Source organism: Mustela nigripes, chromosome 6 (assembly GCF_022355385.1).
Source record: "Mustela nigripes isolate SB6536 chromosome 6, MUSNIG.SB6536, whole genome shotgun sequence".
NCBI classification, from domain to species: domain Eukaryota; kingdom Metazoa; phylum Chordata; class Mammalia; order Carnivora; family Mustelidae; genus Mustela; species Mustela nigripes.
Genome location: NC_081562.1, coordinates 69,637,992 through 69,653,977, shown reverse-complemented (window position 1 = coordinate 69,653,977; position 15,986 = coordinate 69,637,992). Strand labels below are relative to the sequence as shown.

Genomic DNA, 15,986 nt, shown 5'->3' with positions numbered 1-15,986 from the left:
CGGAGAAAGACAACTATCATATGATCTCCCTGATATGAGGAAGTGGAGATGCAACGTGGGGGGTTTGGAGGGTAGGAAAAGAAAAAATGAAAAAAGATGGGATCGGGAGGGAGACAAACCATAAAAGACTCAATCTCAAAAAACAGACTGAGGGTTGCTGGGGGGGAGGGGGGACAGGAGAGGGTGGTGGGGTTATGGACATTGGGGAGGGTATGTGCTATGGTGAGTGCTGTGAAGTGTGTAAACCTGGTGATTCGCAGACCTGTACCCCTGGGGCTAAAAATACATTATATGTTTATTAAAAAATTTTTTTAAAAATCAGGCAATCATGGACTTCCTTCCCATTTTTGAGTAATATTTTGACTCACTTAAGAAAAACTCCCCTTGTGTTCAGAGATGCAACTTAGAATCCCAACCTAACTCCTGCTTGTCAATAAACTGAGAAATCTAGGTTAAAAATAAAGCATATTTATGACTGTTTCCCTGGAAGTTGCTATGTTTTTGTCCACATTATTAAAATACTATTTTTTAACCAATATTAATGAAAAGTACATAATCACTATGTAGGCATTTTTACAGTATCCACATTTTCCAATGATCGACCTATATTTTCTACCAATTTTCTTAAGATTTCTCAATTTAAAATAATTTCAAAAGAAACAACTGACATCACCAACATGTTCTAAAACAAGTATTGCTAAAAGGAATAAAAGAAGCAAATCAACAGGTAGCTGGGACCAATCATCAAAAGGATATTCTTTACAAATCACTTTCATAGACCTGATATTTTTTTCCAAGTAATAATATTTATTTTTAAATTTCTTCTATTTCAGTGTAGATGACACACTATGTTACATTAGTTTAAGGTATATAGTTTAGTGATTTCACAAGCTTATATGTTATACCATGTTCACCACAAGTGTGGCTGCATCTGTCCCCTCCCATCACTATTACAATATAGTATTCCTTATGCTCTGTCTTTTATTCTGATTAATACTTTTTTTAACTGAACTGACTAAATTGAAGGGATTTAGGATGCACATAAACACAGGTCCCCATCGCAATAAAAGTTGTTGAACAAACATTGGAAAACGTCTTTTTATCCTAATAGAAGTCTTCTGATATTGCCAGTTTAAAGTTTTTATCTTCAGTAAAAGATTTTGCCTCTTTTCTTGGGACGCCTGGGTGGCTCGGTTGGTTGGGCAGCTGCCTTCGGCTCAGGTCATGATCCCAGCATCCTGGGATCGAGTCCCACATCGGTCTCCTTGCTCGGCAGGGAGCCTGCTTCTCCCTCTGCCTCTGCCTGCCATTCTGTCTGCCTGAGCTCACTCTCTCTCCCTCTCTCTCTCTCTCTGATAAATTAAAAAAAAAAAGATTTTGCCTCTTTTCTTCATACACAATAGTAGTTACAGAAACACCTTCAAGGTGAACCACTCACTTCTACTTTAGCTAATAAGAAAATATAACTTCTCTTTCATTCTTAATTTGATTTTATCATTTAAACAACTAGTTATAGATTATATTCATATTGTGTCTCTTTTCAGGAGTCTAAGTAAAAACACATTTTCCTGGATGGCTATGGCTATCAATACTGTTTTTTGTTTGTTCCAGAAGGCATTGATTCATTGTTACTTTTAGAGTTTCTTAATCTAGAATCCATGGATCGCTAAGAAATCTATAGATTTCTGGAAATATATGCAAAATTTCATGTGTATATACCCATGTGATTTTTCTTCTGACAGCAATTATTTGTTTGTTTGTCTTGCTAGCTAGCATCCATACACCCTCCTTCTATTAAAAGTTCCCCCCCTTCCCTATGGGAGGCATCTCAATGCCTAGTCCATGCACCGTGATAAAGCTGACTCTATCTCTTGCTCCAAGAGAGGTACACAGGATTAGTCTGTGATCTAATCAAAGCTAATTAGTACAAAGAGACTCCCTTTTTCCTGTTTGATCAGAATGAACCATGAGAGGATGCTCATGCTATTGCTACCATCTTGCTCCCAGGTGAAGCTAAGACTGAAGCTGTCTCAGTGGAAGCTAAGAAATGGAGAGAAGCTGAGTGCTGCTTACATTATTTTAATACAGAAGTTAGCTCTTTGCCTAGACTTTATATATTTTAATAAACAACACAAGTACCTGCATGCACATTCATACCATCTTACTCCCCAACACATGCACAGGTGACTCCTTCCTTCTTCAGCTTAATTGCTACTGGCTTTCTCTGACCTTTATTATATTTTACTATTAATAAGTATACTTTACCATTAATAACCTTCACTATTAATAAAAATTCCCCTCTGTATCTTTTTATCTGTCCATCCTACCTGTCTCATTACATATTGCCAAATCATATGCCATATGCTGTTTCTTAATTTGGTACACATGAATTTGATCAGTTTTCCAGTCCTTTTCTGTCAAAGTATACGAGTAAGGGATTGCCTTCCGATTTGGGGGAGCGGGGAGGCAGGAAAGCAGATTAAAAACTGAGGATTCAAATAGAGAGCCATGTTATAAATTTCATCAGGAGTAGAACAAATTGAGATTTTTATTAGACATACATAAGAAAACATATTTCAGTCAAGCAAATATCTTTAGCATAGATTAGAAGGAAAGGATTTTTATGCATTTTAATCTCCATTCCAACCAGACTTAGCTGACATAATTATGGGGCCCCTAAAAGTAACTGTTGGGGTTTAGAAGCACTTGCCACTTCCTTTGAACTGGCTCTATAAATGCCAAGACTGAGTATTTCAGATTAAATGAACAGATTAATAAACATCTTTGGAATATCCATCATTAAGGTTGATTTATGTTCTATTGCCAGCAGTAATTCAAGGAAATGCCATGCTATTCAAAAAATATTTCATGTTGTTCTCACCATTTTGCCAATGTTATGACACCACATAAGTATGACAGTATCTATATTCTTTTGCTGTTCTAACTATACTCAAAAGCCAATAGATATTAAACCACTTTAAGTTTACATGGGCATCAGCACAAGAATCACTCATATTTATAACTCTGATGAATGGCCTTTCATTTATAAATTTATAGTGTATCCATAATTTCTTTAGGGAACCAAAAGGTTCATTCAAAAAATTGCCACAACATTTATCTATGCAAAGATGATGGATATGGTTTATAAAATTAAATGCTTTTAAAAATTAAAATCATATTGCAAAAAAAGGGGGGGGGCTTTTTTTCTTGGGTTGCTCACATTTTAAAATGATCCCAACTGCACTCTCAGCACTTACAGTGCTTAATCTAGATAGCATATTAATATATGTTCTAAATAGATCCAAATATATTGTTGTTAGTGCTGTGTTGTGGCAGTATGAACTACTGGACATCAACTTCGCTTAAATTTATTATTTTCTAATTCAATTCCTCTATATTAAGCTATAAAATATATAAAGTATAATTGGGATATAATATTTCTTATTTATATTACTGCATTTACTGTACTATTTCTTCAAGACCACTCCCAGCACACTGCATGGTGTATGGTAAGCATGGGCTGTTATAAACTTTACCTTAAATAAAGTACATATTTGCCAAAAATCACCAGTAACTAAATAAGGAATCCTATTTTACCGCAATATGGACTTGGCTCAATTGGAGAAATCAGTGAAGTAGGAGAAAGTAAGAGGTGAAAATGATCCTAAAGTGACCAATGAAAAGCGGAGTATTAACATTACAAGTGTGAAGAAGAAAGCACATTGTTCTTATGTGCATGGGAGATGGTGGCATTCCTATTCTCCCTTCACTTGCCCTCTTGTACTATCATAAGTAGGAAATACAGACAAATCTCCATGCTATGCCCCACCCCCAAAGGCAAAGGAAGTAAAACTTTTTAAAAATCTACCTTATTATTAAAAGAATATATTAAAAGACTGAAGCTGAGTTTAAAAATTGGATTAGTTATAGGAACAACAATCTCTAAATTACTAACTTTATCATTAGCTCATCCAGACAAAAAAAAACAAAAATGGTTACAAATGCTTGCAAAATTCATAGGCAAAATATTTCTCACATATTATACTCTCTCTGTTCTGCTTAAAACTAACATATTAATAAAAAATAATAAACAGTTTACATACCCCAGTGGATCGCTAGCTCCTTATGGACAGGAACATATTTGTCATCATCTTTGGGTCACCAGTGTCCAGCACAGCACCTGAGATATAATGCATACCCCATAAATGTGTTTGAATTAATTAAATGATACAGTGCTGACTGGAATCCACTTGGGAAGTATGAATTTAATGATATAACCATTCTATATAGCAATCTTCTTTCTCTATATCCTACATCAGAGCACATTCTTATATACTTAAATGACAACTTCATCCTGAAAACAATTCTCAAGAATAATTGCTTCTAAATTCTTATTACATTATATATTCTTATTGTCCTTTGATGGAGGCAACAAAGTAAAGTGTTTAAAATCATGTACCTTCGAGTTAGACTGACGTTGGCTTCAATTCTGGTTCCACCATTGACTATTTACATGGTCTTGGGTAAATCTCTTAATCTATAAATCTCAGCTTATTTTCAAAAGGAAAATAATTACAGCATCACTGGTGTCCGAAAATTAAAGGAAACAATGCTTAGCACACTGCCAGACAAACAACATGTCTTCAATACATGGTGATGACTATTTGCATTCATTTCTCTTTCCCTCCTTTTCTGTGTGGCGAAGAGATAAACTTATGCAGAGAAAGAGCTGGCTTTGTCTTTCGCTACTAAGAGGTGATCCAAAACGTCATCCAAACGTCATATCTGGCAGGAGTGTCTTTGCTTGCCTATGAGCTTTGGCCACAGGACGGTCAAACCGTGATTTTGGATGGAGGCTTGGGGCCACCCAGTATCAATTCTGCCTCTGGAAGGAACTGGAGACTAAAGGTATCAACCCAATAGTAACATCCAAGAGGAGCTAGAGACTAAAGGTCAGCAACTTGGGCAGTATGTGATCACATCCCATTAATAACTCTGGACACCAAAGGCTCAAGTGAGCTTCCCTAGTTGACAAAGTTCCATGCATACTGCCATATTGATGCTGGGGAAGTAATGCATCTGACTCTATGAGGAGAGGACAATGAAAGCTCTGTGGTTGATTCTTCAAGCCTCAAACTTTGACTCAGCCTTAACCTTATACTTGTCAGCTTGAGACCCAGCTTTATACACCTTTTCCCCTGGCTGATTTTAATTTGTATCTTTTCCTTGTAATAAACTATAACCTTGAGTATAATCTGTTTTAGTGAATACTTCTAGCAAGTTGTCAAACCTAAAGGTGGTTTTAGAAAGTCTTCAAACTTGCAGTTGGTGTCAGAAATGAAAAGTAAGTGGGGAAATGCATTTGTAGTTGACTAACTGTATAGTTAGTTAAACTCTTGTACTTCCTTATTTAAATCTTGAAATCCCCAAAACTTTGAAAGATATTTTACTTTATCATTCAAGTTAACTTAACAAAGCTCTTACTATTAAAAATCACTTTGGGGGTGCCTGGGTGGCTCAGCAGGTTAAAGCCTCTGCCTTCTGCTTCAGGTCATGATCTCAGGGTCCTGGGATCAAGCCCTACATTGGGCTCTCTGCTCAGCAGTGAGCCTGTTTCCCCCTCCTTCTCTCTCTCTCTGCCTGCCTCTCTGTCTACTTGTAATCTCTGTCTGTCAAATAAATAAATAAAATCTTTTTAAAAAATCACTTTGAAGTGATGGTGTTTATGTATAGATCATATGGCATTGTTTTATTTTTCCTTGCACAAACAATGAAAACCACTCCCATTGCCACACCCCAGTAATAAATATAGAAATGTTTTGTTTCACTTTGGTAGAAATATTCAGAAGTGAATGAGTCACAAACAAGTAAAATTTCTAAATATTAGTAATAGTAGACCTGTCAAGGTCAGATATTAGAAAATTAACTTCATTAAAAGATGTGCTGGTTTTCAAACAAAATGTTAATTAAATCATACTTTTATTTTTGCTTTTCCAAACTGCTTAGATAGCACTCTGCAAGACTGTTCACAACTTGTGTGTTTTTCTTTTTAATGTTATAAATTAAAGTTTGGTAGGTTGAATTTAAGAAGCTCCTCCCAAATTCTCCTAATTGGGAAACATGCTCTGCATAGTCCCTAGAAATGTGAATATCATGAATTTTACTCTCCTAAACTGATTATATTATACACTTAAAAAAAAAAAAAAGACTTTATTTATTTATTTGACAGAAATCACAAGTAGGCAGAGAGGCAGGCAGAGAGAGGGGGGAAGCAGGCTCCCTGCCGAGTAGAGAGCCCAATGCAGGGCTCAAACCCAGAACCCTGAGACCATGACCTGAGCCAAAGGCAAAGGCTTTAACCCACTGAGCCACCCAGGCACCCCTATACTATACACTTTAAAACGGGAACTATCTGGTTAGACTTAACCCTTCAAATCTTGATCTAGAGATCAAAGACAGAGGGAAATAGAGATTTGAATCATAAAGAGACTTTGACACACCATTGCTAGCTTCAGAATGGGGGCACACTCCAGAGCCTCTAGCAGCTATGGACAACCCCAAGCTGATGGCCAGCAAGGTAATAGGGACCTCAGCTCTCAACCACAAAGAGCCGAATTCTACCAACAAGAATGGGTTTGGAAGCAAATTTTTTTCCTCAAGAGTGCATGTAAGAACTCAGTCAGGCCAACCTTGATTTCCATCCGTGCTTCTCTGGGCAGAGAAAGCCACACCATACCAGACTCAACCTGGAGAACTCCAAGCTAGTGAGTGGGCCTTGTTTTAAGCCACTAAGTTTTTAATAATTTGACACACCAACATAAAATGAGTACCCACAGGAATAAAACTTCATGTATTTTACTGACCTCTCTTCGGTCTTGCTCTGAAAACAAGTGTCAGTTATGTGCTCGGATTCATGTAGACCCCAGGTTACCATGGCCAAAGCTGAAAATTCATTGACTCAGTCTGAACAAGAAATACAGAAAAGATGCCATGTATGCCAGAAGCTGTACACTGAATGTCTGTGCCCTCCAAATTTCATATGCTAAAACCTAGTGCCCAGTGTGATGGGATTAGGAGGTGGGGCTTTGGGAGGTGCTTAGTTCAGGAGGGTGGAGCCCTCAGGGATAGGATTAACACTCTTATCAAAGAGACTCCAGAGAACTCCCAACTTCTTCTACCCTGTGAAATTACAGGGGAAAGGAGGCTCTCTCCAGACAGCAATGTGCAGGTGCCCTGATTACAGGCTTCCCAGCCGCCATAACTGTGAGAAATAAATTTCTGTTGTTTATAAGCCACTCACTTTATGGTATTTTTATTATAGCAGCCCATATGGACTATGACAAAAATGTATTTATTGCCTATAAAATAGATCACTTGAAACCTCAACTCTCTATCTCCTATATGGAAGGTGTTGAGAAAGATGCTGTGCTTTATCTCTAGGTTTTCCTGGGCCATCTTAAGGGGTGGGAGCAGTCAGTGTCCATGCCTTCTTGAGGCATACTTGGGAAACTAGCATATGTTCAGTGCAGAGCAACAGACTCTCTAAGTACCTAGAGAAAGGTTAGAAGTCACTTAAAAGGAATCTCTCAGGAGCTTTCATAGAACATGTGACAACAGTTGCTCCCTGTCTCATTCCCATTTCATTTATTACAATGCTGCCGTATTATTTTTTATAAAACACAAATCTCATCATGTTGTATCCATATTCAAAATGACCAATTTTGATGGCCCTCAAGATATAGTCATTCATCCATTTATCCACTAAATATTTAAGTATGTATAGGATACCTAATTCTGTGCTAGGTGATAGGGACACAATGGTCAGTCTGATAGACAAGGTCCTGCTCTTCATTGAGCTTTGCTCTTTCAAAAATATACTACCCATCTTATTCACAAAAGACTATAATTAATCTTCAATCCCTAACTTGGGCTTCACTCCTCTGGGAAGCCCTCTTTGATACTTCTAGGCAAACTTAGGCCTGCCTTCTCTCCCATAAAATACTATTCGTAATCGTAAAATAAAATTGACCATATTATATTAAAATGGCATGAGATTCCATGCCTGCCTTCTCCACAAGCAGAATATAAGGAGAAGATTCAGGAAGTGTACATATCACAAATTCCTAGAGTCAAGAAGAGATTCTGAATGAGAAGTTCCTCATTGGGAGAATCTACTCCTTTCTGTAGGGTAGACTATACAGTATATACACATAATGGAGAGAGAGTATTCTAACTTGAGAGTAGGAACTGGGCTGGAGGTAAGGAATGGAAGCCCATGTAATAACCTGTGTGAGCCCACACATCTTCGTATGTCACACTGTGACGATAATTCCTCTTGATGCTGTATACTCTTCTTCTCAGTTAGGAGTTCCTGGAGGTCTCACCCTTTGTAGATTCCAGTATGCAAGTCGGGAGGTCAGCTACTATCTAGAACAAAGGGGCTCTTAATCAGCTTACCTAGTGAGACAACAACTTTGAATGACAGAATTTGAGAGTAAAAAGTTGTTTAAAGTTTTCCAAAAATTCCCTGTGGAGAAAACAAAAGCATAATATGGATCCTAAGTGATAGAGCCAATATAGGAATTCTCACGTACTTAGGGAGCAAGGGGGAAAGAAGTCTAGGGTAAGGAGAGAGGCAGAGCTCAGAGACAGGGGCCAGGCTTTCTGCATATCTTGTTATTAAACTGGTAAGGAGGTGGGGCAGGAGAATATCAGCTGGATAAAAGGAATCCAAGCGCCTATGGGCTGACAGTTCTCTTTCAGGGAATCCTTTTTTGGGGAGGGAATGGAGGAGATCGGAGGCCTCTAAGAGAATCCCTGTTGTAAGTTTTGTACCCATATAACCTGGAGAAGGAGAAATAAAACACTGGTGAAGGAAGGTTCTCAGACCAAGTTAAAATTGGTTATTCTTCACAGGTTGTGTGCATGTGCAAAGAACCTAAAAATTTGCAACACACACACACACACACACAAGTGCGACACAGAAAAAGACTGAGAAAGCCTTGGGATGAGAAAAGAAGAGGGAACTCAAGTTCAAGGCAGTGGCAGGTCAGCAGCAGCCACTCTGGCTCAGAGTCTAGGTGGGGTCCGCCGCACCATCAAGAATAGGGGCCTCTACTAATAGAGACAGTATCAGAGGGGGCAGAAGCCAGGAAGGATACAGAGGTCAACCCCAGGGTCAGCAGGCACAGCTGTGATGCTCCACCCTCCTGCACCAGTCACAGGGATACATGAACCCCTCAAAGATGGTTTCGTTAGCGTGCACAGGGGCAGAGCCAGCACAAAAGTAAGGTTCATGAGGCATTCCGGAGGCACAAAAGGTAAGCAGCATCCCTCTTGGGGTCATGGAAGTGCAGGGCTGCTGCCAAAGAAGGCTGCCTCCTTACATTTTATGTCCAGGGTGTGTCCCTCAACCCCCTCTAGTACTAGGCTTGGGAAATAGAGAAAAAAACAAAAACAAAACAAACAAGAAAATGCAGAAAGAGATGACTTGATAGTAAAGATATTGAGTTATTTTGTGTGATATTGTATTTACTTTGGATTGCCTTTCAATCTGTTTAGTAGGGTAGGGACTCAGGAACAAGAATACATATGAGAACAGCTCTTTCCTTTGTCTATTAGAGTATATATAAGTGGGATACGTTGTGACTCAATTAGTTATGTCTCAAAAATTATTATAATGGTTTCTCAGATTATTTTAATGACCCAATATATTTAAATAATTCTAATTATTGGAACTCAATTTAAATAATTAATTCTATTTAAAATACCCAAGATAAAAATCTTTTTTTTTCCTTTATACTTTATACACCATCTAAGCATATCAGGTCTACTTCTTCCCATACTGTTGAAAATCACATGTTACCTCACTCAACAAAGGAGAAAACCCAACAACTCAATTTCTTAAGAGTTAATAAGAAGGATGACCACCTATACTCCACCGACACCTGGAGGCATTATTTCCTCATGCCAAAAAGACACATGATCTAAAATCTTAAATCACTATAAATCTGAAATATTCAGGCAATTCCCCTAATTTAAACCATTGTGTGTTGAGGTCCCCTTTACAAATTTCAAGAACTTTCGCATGTTCTATTTAATAACTCCGTAGGTAGCTATACTATGTTGGAAACTGTCATTAGGACCTGCAGGTTTTGCCTTTGTGCTCTACCAGCCAGCTGGGTGTTCTTGGATGAGTCACTTGTTCTTTCAGAGTATTACATTTATCACACTGAAGGACTAACCTAACCAAGTTCTAAAGTTCCACCTGCTCTAATGTTTCCACCTCGAATAGATAGCATCTTCTGATAGTACCATAACCTTTCTACTACATGAATAAGGCACAAAGTTAACTGACTGGCCAATCACAATAAAAGAACTGATAGCATGAAGAATTAGAGGCAGATATGTTCAAGATGGCGGGTGATCCACAGTCATCATAATCAAACACTTTTTGTGTAGGAATGACTATGCACAGGCATCATGTTAAATGCTTTACATGACCCTGTAATTATGGACTTTAATATACCCATTTTACAGACAAGAAAACTGGCACAAGAGATTAAGAAATATGCTCAAGATCACACAGCTAGAAAATCTTTAGCTAACTGTGATACTCTTATTAGCGGCAACCAAAAGAACTCACCTAAAACACAGGCTTTAGGACAAAAGAAATTCTAGAATCACCACATAATTAAAAAAGCTCACCATAGCCATTTCTGAAACTACAGTTAAAGAAGACTGCAGAAAGAAGTTACTGCTCAAAAAATTTCTTTTCATGAGGTGGTAATATAAAAAAGCATACAAAGTTGAAACTGGAAAGGATATAATCATTTCTTTTTTTTTTTTAAGATTTTTTTTTTATTCATTTATTTGACAGAGAGAGATCACAAGTAGGCAGAGAGGCAGGCAGAGCGAGAGGAGGAAGCAGGCTCCCTGCTGAGCAGAGAGCCCGATGTGGGACTCGATCCCAGGACCCTGAGATCATCACCTGAGCCCAAGGCAGCGGCTTAACCCACTGAGCCACCCAGGCGCCCCGATATAATCATTTCTTGACTGCATTCTACAGGGGATGAAAATTAGTTTACCCTAGTTTATTAGTGACTGGAATGCGGGCTTCTCTTTTTCAGCCTAATGCTGTTCCTGGTCCTTTTCTAAAAGTTTTGGAAAGGCCGTGTGGCTGAGAGTGCTGGTTCTGAGGCCAGCCTGCTTCTACAAGATGTAGAAGCATCTGTGATGACCTCATCTCCAAGATGGAGAAGATCTGACACACCCCCGTCCCATCATCCCATCGTATGTGTGTGCTCGCGCACGCACTTGCGCACACTCGTGAGCCCCTATCTGTGGAAGTTTTCCTGTTCTTCTCTCTTGATCTCTCGTTTTTAAACTAGACTGCTTTAAAAAGAAGAGTAAATAAAGAATGCCTTCTTTGTTTCCAAAAAAAAGATCACAAGAGGACTAATACCTAAGGGACAGGGCTGTTCTGAGGCATAAAATAATGACTACATATCAACCCACAGGACCATTCCTGGCAGCCAGTAAGGGCTTAGTAAATGTTGGTCTCTATTATTACCATGATAACACATGTGGAAAACAAGAAGCCCAAAACATGATCATTCATTCAGCAACACACAGAAGAGAGTACAAAAGACCTGTTAATAAATACCATTTAAGATTTATCCATCCAATTAGTCTATTCCTGACTCTCCTAAGCACACAATATAGACAGCAGAGAGTAAATTTTGTGAGGACTAGAGATAGAGGAAATGAGAACTCAATTACTAGCAAAGTTTTAGGGAGGAACCCTAACTTCCAGCCTGAGCTTTATCATTAGTAACTGGATTTTGGAAAGCCAGACCACATCTCCAAGTCTCAGTTTCCTTCTTGGAACTTTCCTACCTAGGGATACTTCTGGAGGTTTCTCAAATTTCATTCATAACTGAGATCCAAAAGATTTCATACATTAATTTAAATTATTCTAATGAAGTGAACAGTATATAATCTTCAATTACAAAATCTTTTGCTTTCTTGTTTTGCATCAGATTTCCTGCCATTATTAATTTAGGCATGATGATAGGAAAACATGTAAAATTTGAAATTCAAAGTCTTTTATCTTAAAAGGATCTCATGGGTGGAAGAAAGGGGGAACGAATGCCCTAGCTCTGTCCCTTGCATAGCCCACCACTTGCTCAAGGGATCCTAACTCTTAAAGGAGGAGGGCTGTATAGCTTTAAAATGACTTCATTCTCATATTTACATATTTTTAATAGGGCTATGATGAATCTCCTTCCGCTTGACTCCTATTTTGAGCTGTGATATTTTAATCTCCATTCTTGCTGCAAGTTAGCAGATGAATGTGCAGTGTGACAGAGCTCAGAGGAAATAGTATAAATAAAGCAAAGTGGAGCTATGACATCTCACATTTTATAGCTTTTTTATTGTAGCCGAAGCATAAACAGAGCACAGCTGTGTTATACTTACCGCTGTGAGCACTCCCTCAATCCTCACCCCTATTGCTTTTAAAAAGACAGTGCTCTTATTCAGAAAGCTTTGGCTGTGGGTAGCGTGGCCCCACCCGGGCAGCCTCTACCCCAAACCTCTGCATTTGATGCTTTCCTCCTGGTACAGATGCAGATTCGTCATGTTCCGTATCATTCACCCGACTGAAAACCAACACGCCAACTGCAGCCCACACTGTACCACAGCAAAAACACGCTGCTCTCACCTACCTATCGGAAGATAACTCCACAAGGAAAATTATAATTGTCACCCCTTCTCAACACACACAATGCGCCCAAATAATTTCCAAACACTCTCTTAATATAAGACACACAACTAGCTAGCAGTATTCAAAACAGTACACTCTCTTAATGAAAACACCTTCATTTTCAAACGAAGAAGTTGTATTTCTCACTTTCAAGTTAATTCTTAGTCATGTCTGGGTGAAAGTTAGAAATGCCAAGAGGGTGAAATAGAGTGTGAGTTAGAAAAGTGGTGTTGAGATGTGCAACATAATTCCACGCACCGAGACAGTCATCGGGTTGTGGAATTCTTCAGGCCAGTTATGTATGTCAGTAAACCTGAAGAAGACAGAGTAAAACAAACAGCAAGCACCTCCTACACTCTGACAAATAAGAAGTCATGTATACTCAGAGTTGATTAGCCCAGGATAAGCACCTGATCGAAGCAAAGCCAATCAGAATGCTTCCCTGAGATATTTTATTTTAGTAGGCTGGAAAGGGCAGCCAGCTACAGAACTCCTGAGCTGTCATAATGGAAACATTTCCTCCCCTATGGAGAAATCTCCATATCAGGAACAACCTCAAGTGACAGGGAGACAAGAGAAAGGGATCAAACCCTGACAGAGTATGACTTTTTGGTCCCAACTGCTCCTAAGGCCAGTCTCCATTCCTGCCTTCCCCCAATTTAGTTATTTGCCTTCTCTGTATTCCTTTACTCAAAAAGTTCCAGCTCTTTCTCTCAAGCTGCCTTAAATTGAGTTTTATCACTTGCCAAAAAAAAAAAAAAAAAAAAAAAAAGGAACCTAACTATTACACCTTCTAGAAGAGACTCTATTTTTTTTTTTTTTTAGTTGGGTTAAGATTTATTCTTCCTTTTTCAAATACCACCACACTATTTGTGGGAAGGAAGGAAAACCCTCTGGGCTTGTAAAGGAATGTGTAATGAAAATTCAAAAGACACATGCATCCAAGTGAAAAGAATATAGGGGTATAGTAGCCTATACAACAGTGAAGTGAAATGAAAGACAGGAAGATTGATTTGCATCATCATTAACATGGAAAGAGAAAAGCACAAGAACACAATAACTGCGAGAACCACCTCCATTGACAAACATAATTGTTTCGAAACAACAGACCCAACTGGGCTAACACAGGGGCAAAGTTGGTACCCCAAGCTTCTCAGCTATCTATCCGCCCAAAGTTGCTCTTCTGCCAAGCTCATTGTTTACCAAGCTGCCAGCCCAGCCCAGGGATCTGATTAGCAATTTGCACTTTTGTGAGAGGATTAACAGAATTCCTTTGTTTTGATGTCGGATTATCAAACTGCATCTTTAAAGAGGTGTGACCTCATCCAGATTCATAAGCCTGCTCCCTTGAGAATGACTTGAATTTTACTCTACTTGCGCAACATATAATTTCATAAAGGAGTTACTGTCAAAACATGGTACTCAATTCTTGATGTGTGCGAAGAAGCACATTTGTAATGTAAATAACCTCAGAAGTTTTGTGATATTTTAAAATAACCCATCTGGTGGGAAAACAAGGATTTTCAACCCATTTGGTTCCAGCACTGTAAATTAGTGTGCATCTAGCTCATAGAACCCAGAGATAAACCCCCTTTTCCAAACTGAGACTCATGATGCTTTTATTTTCAAGGGCAAGTATTTTTAATTATCTGAGTCTCCCGAAATGTTTTAAAAAAGGAAGGCAGAATGCGCAAAAGAGTAAACTGAGGAAAACCAGAGAACTTGATGGTCAAGTTCAAAATGATAGTGGTAGCAAACGGTTTATACTGCTTGGTCTATACGTCCGGCTTCACCTAAATATAAAGATGAGTGAGGAAAACACAATAAGAGCATTGTATTTCGTTCAGTAATAGGCAACTAATCAGGAAGAAAGTCCCCGAAATTTCCACTAAAGTTCGAAACAAGTGAAACTTCCAAAGGGGGCATCTGCAGGGCAGTATGCAACAGATTGAGAAAATCCGTGTGCAGACATTGCATGAGCGTAGTTTTTACTTGAGGTGGCAATCACAGACAGAATGCACAAGACCAGGCCAGCCTACAAAGGGCGTGCATTGCCAGTGTGAGAACTGTATCTTGGGAAGTACAGAAATGCTCATTCAGCTACAGATAGTAGAAGGGCAGTCTGGCCACAACAAAGGCGGCAAATGAAGCAGCAGCTTTACTTGTTGACAAACTAAAAATCCAAAACAAACAAGCAACCAGAAACATCCTGTTTCATAAGGAGGAAGCAAATATAATTAAATATGCCTACTTTGAATATTACTATCGATCGTTCCCCCAAATTTAATAGATTTGGAATGTTTCTTTACATTAGGAAACCTTCACTTACAGGGAGAGTGTATCAGGCAGGCCTGATAAATAAAGTGACAGATATGTCTGTCTGTCTATACAGACAAGATTATTAAATCAATGGTTCTTAGTGGATGGTTGTGTGGATCAATGAACTCACTTGGAAAACCTTTTTTTTAAAAAAAAAATCAAGCCATGTACCCCAACTTACAACTGGTGGAGGGGATGAGAACATATTTTTCTGAAAAATCTCAAGTCAAGTATTCTATGAATCCCTCTTAAACAGACTTCTCCTATATTTGAAAATAGCCCTTCTGTATGGATTGTTTGCTAGTTGTGCCTTACTAACTAAATTGCAAATGTCCTTAAAAAGGTGGATCGTGTCTCTTAAGAGCCGCATGCAGTGACCTGCACACAGTTTGGTGTTCGATAAAAGTTGGATAAATAAATTCAGAGGACTTGTGGTTAATTAAACAAATTCTTCAGGGAGACTAGGAATGAAAAAACAATTTAGTAAGAATTTGACTTTAACCCAAAGCTGCCTACATGGAATTCAAGAAGAAAACAATGTGCATTATCTTTCTGTCACCATAAATACGGAACACCAGCCAAAATCAACCTTAAGTTATCCATGTATTCAACATATATCTGTTGAATGTCTCCATTTGCTAGGAACTAACTTGGGCTCTAGAGATAGAGCAGTAAACAAAACAGACCAAGCTCCTTGCCCTCGTGCAGCTAATATTCCAGTCAAGGAGAGAAGACATAAACAAGATAATTAAATTGAAAAGTACTATATTAGTTAAAGAAGGGCTAAGGAGAAAAAGTAAGGGACGATACAAAGTGTTTAGGGACGTGCTAGGTAAAATTTTAAATTTTAAATAGAAGAGAAGGAAGGGCCTCACGGAGAAGGTGCCGCTTGAGTCAAGAC

General features: G+C 38.5%; 1 protein-coding gene across 1 annotated transcript in view; it reads right to left on the bottom strand.

Moving 5' to 3' along the window:
* SOX5 (SRY-box transcription factor 5) overlaps positions 1-15,986 on the bottom strand; it is a 985,194-nt gene that overhangs the window by 805,825 nt on the left and 163,383 nt on the right. The window contains exon 3 of the mRNA XM_059402806.1: positions 4,104-4,180. The gene's annotated coding sequence lies outside the window, so the exon portion shown is untranslated. The remainder of the gene's footprint in view (positions 1-4,103; positions 4,181-15,986) is intronic.